This window comes from Pseudophryne corroboree, unplaced genomic scaffold (genome assembly GCF_028390025.1).
Source record: "Pseudophryne corroboree isolate aPseCor3 unplaced genomic scaffold, aPseCor3.hap2 scaffold_1847, whole genome shotgun sequence".
NCBI classification, from domain to species: Eukaryota; Metazoa; Chordata; class Amphibia; order Anura; family Myobatrachidae; genus Pseudophryne; species Pseudophryne corroboree.
In genome coordinates this window covers 1-5,000 of record NW_026968485.1, presented here as the reverse complement: position 1 = coordinate 5,000, position 5,000 = coordinate 1, and positions in this window count along the sequence as shown.

Here is a 5,000-nt window from a genome sequence, read left to right as displayed (position 1 = left end):
CTTCTCTCGCGTCAACCGCAGCCCTCCGTTTTCTCTTTTCCGGCTTGACTCTGTTCGCCACCTGTGATGCTCTCTGGCCGGTTCCCTCGGGCGTAGCGGGACGGGCGGCGCGCGCGACGCTCTCGCGGAGCGTCCTCCGACGCTTCCCCGGGCTCCTGGAGCCGCCTCCCGGCCCGAGGGGTGCCCGTCCGCACTCATCGGCTGAACTTCCGCGAATTGCAGTACCCGATTCGGCCCGCCGGGGGGCGCTGCCGCCGGGGGAAGAGGGGGACGGGCCGGGCCTGGCGCCGGGCTCCGCCGGACGCCCGGCGCTGCCCCGTCTCGGCCTCGGAAGGGGGAGTCGGGGGAACGGGAGGCCGGGAGTCCCGGAGAAAGAGAGAGAGAGAGAGAGAGAGAGATATAGAGAGACCTCCGCGGTTCCGCCTTCGACCGCCGGGGGGCGCCGCGCACCCGTCCGCACGGGCCCGTCCCGGTGGCTCCCGGCAGGGCTCTCCCAAACCCTCTCCCAGGGCCCCGGTCCGGGAGCCCGACTGCGTCCGCTCTCCGCTTCCAGAGAGGAGGCTGTCGGACGGGGAGAGCTGGTACCGGGCTCCTGGAGCCCTGCCTGGGCAGCCTATGGAAGGGAGGGAGCCCTGGCCCTGCTGCTCTCCGAGCTCCGGCCCTGCTGCTCTCCGAGCTCCGTGCCTGCTCTGCCACGGGTCCTTTCGCAGGAGCTCCAGGGAAACGGGCTTTTCGGCCCCTGACAGAGTCCCGGCTCTCTCGCTCGCCTCGTTGGTACCTACTGATCCGGCGGAGGTGTTCTCCGGCGGGTAGCGACACGGACGGCCGAGGGCGCGCTTCACCCAGGCTTCAACCGTCTCCTCCCCGAGCCCCTGGAAGTGCAGCTGGGCCGCGGGCGCCCCGGTCCGCACTCATCTGCGAAACTTCCACAAATTGCAGTACCCGATTTGGCCCGCCGGGGGGCGCTGCCTCCGGGGGAGAAGGAGACGTGCCCGGCCCGTACGTCGGGCTCCAACGGATGCCCGCCGTGGACCCTTTATAGGCCCCATCCTGGTCCTGCCATGCTGTTATCGGAGCTCCACGGCTATCTTGTCACTAAACCTTTCGTTTGAGCTCCAGGGCTTTTTGCTTTTTGTAACCCGGTTCCTGGAGCCCTGCCTGGGCAAAATCGGATGCAAGAAGGCCCTGCCCATGCTGATCTCTGAGCTCCGCGCATCTTCTGTCACGGGTCCTTTCGCAAAAGCTCCAGGGAAACAGGCTTTTCGGCCCCGGACAGAGTCCCGGCTCTCTCGCTCGCCTCGTTGGTACCTACTGATCCGGCGGAGGTGTTCTCCGGCGGGTAGCGACACGGACGGCCGAGGGCGCGCTTCACCCAGGCTTCAACCATCTCCTCCCCGAGCCCCTGGAAGTGCCGCTGGGCCGCGGGCGCCCCGGTCCGCACTCATCCGCGACACTTCCGCGCTGGAGTCCGACGCTCGCCGGCCGCGTCCCCCGGCCCGCGGGGGCCCGGGGGGAGGCCCGACGCGTGCGGGGGGAGGCGGCGGGCGGCGGGGGCGCCCCCGCGCCACCCGACGGCGCCCCCCGGTGGCCAGAGGCGGCTCGGAGCGAGACGATCGGGGGGGGACGGCGGCGCGTGACCCGCCCCGGCCCCCTTGGCCCAGCGGACGGGCAGGCGGCTCCCGGGCGCCCCCCCCCGATCCCCGCCGCGGCGCCCCCCGGTGGCCGCCTGACGCCACTGCGGGGGGTGCAGATTCCGTGTGTCCTCTCGGATAAAAACAAAAGAAACGATTCCCGTCGGGCGAAAGTAAGTGGGACGCAGGGCCCCGGGCCCCGACGGTCCGCGCGCGCGGCGCCCCCCGCTGGCCGGTCGAAGGGAGGACAAAAATAAAATGAAAAAAATTTCAAAAAAGCACTCGCCCCAAACAGACGAAAGGTACCCGGTCCGCCCGGATGAACCCTCCCCCGTGTCCCCGCCGCGGCGCCCCCCGCTGGCCAGCCGAGGTAATACACGATTGAGAGGGGGGGAGTGAAAAACAGGGGCAAAAAATGAAAAACACCCCACCCGTTTGAATGCAAAGTCCCGGAGCGGCCAGGGGTGGACGCCGGTCCGCGCGCACGGCGCCCCCCGCAGGCCAGTTGAAGGGAAGAACGGAACGAGACTTAAAGATAAAAAAAAATTTCAAAAAAGCACTCGCCCCAAACAGATGAAATGTACCCGGTCCGCCCGTGTCCCCGCCGCGGCGCCCCCCGCTGGCCAGCCGAGGTAATACACGATTGAGAGGGGGGGAGTGGAAAAAAAAAGGGCAAAAAAATGAAAAACACCCCACCCATTTGAATGCAAAGTCCCGGAGCGGCCAGGGGTGGACGCCGGTCCGCGCGCACGGCGCCCCCCGCAGGCCAGTTGAAGGGAAGAACGGAACGAGACTAAAAGATAAAAAAAAATTTCAAAAAAGCACTCGCCCCAAACAGATGAAATGTACCCGGTCCGCCCGTGTCCCCGCCGCGGCGCCCCCCGCTGGCCAGCCGAGGTAATACACGATTGAGATTAAAAAAAACCAGGCAAAAGACAAAAACACACCACCGATTTAAATGCAGTGTTCACGAGCGCCAGTCCGCGCGCGCGGCGCCCCCTGCTGGCCGCGTAAAAAAAAAAAATAATAATAATAATAATAATCCACCGTTGTGAATTTGCGATGTGTCCGGTACGGCGGCGGCGGGGAGGAGGTCTCCCCTCGTCGGCGCACCCTGGTGGGGGGAAATAAATGAAAGGGAAAAAAAAAAAGAAGAACAGCCCGGGCTCTCGCCGGCTTCCGCAGCCCGGGCTCCCTCCGGCTTCCGCGGCCCGGGCTCCGTACATACAGACAGCAAATGAAATAACGGACGGATGGATGGAAGAGAAGAACAGCCAGGGATCTCGCCGGCTTCCGCAGCCCGGGCTCTCGCCGGCTTCCGCAACCCGGGCTCCAGCCGGCTTCCGCAGCCCGGGCTCCCTCCGGCTTCCGCGGCCCGGGCTCCGTACATACAGACAGCAAATGAAATAACGGACGGATGGATGGAAGAGAAGAACAGCCAGGGATCTCGCCGGCTTCCGCAGCCCGGGCTCCCTCCGGCTTCCGCGGCCCGGGCTCCGTACATACAGACAGCAAATGAAATAACGGACGGATGGATGGAAGAGAAGAACAGCCAGGGATCTCGCCGGCTTCCGCAGCCCGGGCTCTCGCCGGCTTCCGCAACCCGGGCTCCAGCCGGCCTCCGCAGCCCGGGCTCCCTCCGGCTTCCGCGGCCCGGGCTCCGTACATACAGACAGCAAATGAAATAACGGACGGATGGATGGAAGAGAAGAACAGCCAGGGATCTCGCCGGCTTCCGCAGCCCGGGCTCTCGCCGGCTTCCGCAACCCGGGCTCCAGCCGGCCTCCGCAGCCCGGGCTCCCTCCGGCTTCCGCGGCCCGGGCTCCGTACATACAGACAGCAAATGAAATAACGGACGGATGGATGGAAGAGAAGAACAGCCAGGGATCTCGCCGGCTTCCGCAGCCCGGGCTCCCTCCGGCTTCCGCGGCCCGGGCTCCGTACATACAGACAGCAAATGAAATAACGGACGGATGGATGGAAGAGAAGAACAGCCAGGGATCTCGCCGGCTTCCGCAGCCCGGGCTCTCGCCGGCTTCCGCAACCCGGGCTCCAGCCGGCCTCCGCAGCCCGGGCTCCCTCCGGCTTCCGCGGCCCGGGCTCCGTACATACAGACAGCAAATGAAATAACGGACGGATGGATGGAAGAGAAGAACAGCCAGGGATCTCGCCGGCTTCCGCAGCCCGGGCTCTCGCCGGCTTCCGCAACCCGGGCTCCAGCCGGCTTCCGCAGCCCGGGCTCCCTCCGGCTTCCGCGGCCCGGGCTCCGTACATACAGACAGCAAATGAAATAACGGACGGATGGATGGAAGAGAAGAACAGCCAGGGATCTCGCCGGCTTCCGCAACCCGGGCTCCAGCCGGCCTCCGCGGCCCGGGCTCCCTCCGGCTTCCGCGGCCCGGGCTCTCTCCGGCTTCCGCGGCCCGGGCTCTCGCCGGGTGAAGATCAGGCGAGAGTAGGGGTGTCCTCCGCTGGACGGGAAGCCCAGGCCGTGGAGCCGCCGCACGGACCGGGGGTTGACCCGGCCGGGGACGGGCAGGAGGCGAGGCCCGGACTCGCTCCCGTCCAGACGGCCCGAGGCCCCTCCTCCCCTCCCGGTGGACCCGCCCCCGACTATTAAGCCCGGCCAGGGAGTCCACGTCGGCCCCCGGGCGGACCAGGGAAGGACCCCCCTTCCGCGCTCCGCCGCGCTCGGAGGCGCTGACGCGCCGGGCGGACGGGGCGCCTCCGGCCAAGTCCCCGGCCGGGACTTGGCTGGCTGGCGAGCGAGCGAGGGAGGGCGAGGGTTAGGGCCCCGCGCCCGTCCCCCCGCCCCGGGCCAAGTCCCCCGACCGGAGCGGAGCGAGCGTCGGGTGCGCGGCGCCGCGGGCCGCCCCGCGTGCGCCGCCCCCGCGGGTCGACAAAAGCTTGGCTCGAGGGATGACTTTCAATAGATCGCAGCGAGGGAGCTGCTCTGCTACGCACGAAACCCTGACCCAGAATCAGGTCGTCTACGAATGATTTAGCACCGGGTGCCCAGCGAACATGCGATGCGCTGCGGGAGAGAGGCGGCCCACTTCCGTCCGCGCTCCGGTCCCGTGGCGAGCGGCCCTACGCGCCGGGCCCTGGCCCCCGGGGGGGACGGGCCCGGCTATCCCAGGCCAACCGTGGCTCGACGGCGCTGCGGTATCGTCGCGCTTAGGGGGGATTCTGACTTAGAGGCGTTCAGTCATAATCCCACAGATGGTAGCTTCGCCCCATTGGCTCCTCAGCCAAGCACATACACCAAATGTCTGAACCTGCGGTTCCTCTCGTACTGAGCAGGATTACTATGGCGACAACACCTCATCAGTAGGGTAAAACTAACCTGTCTCACGACGGTCTAAACCC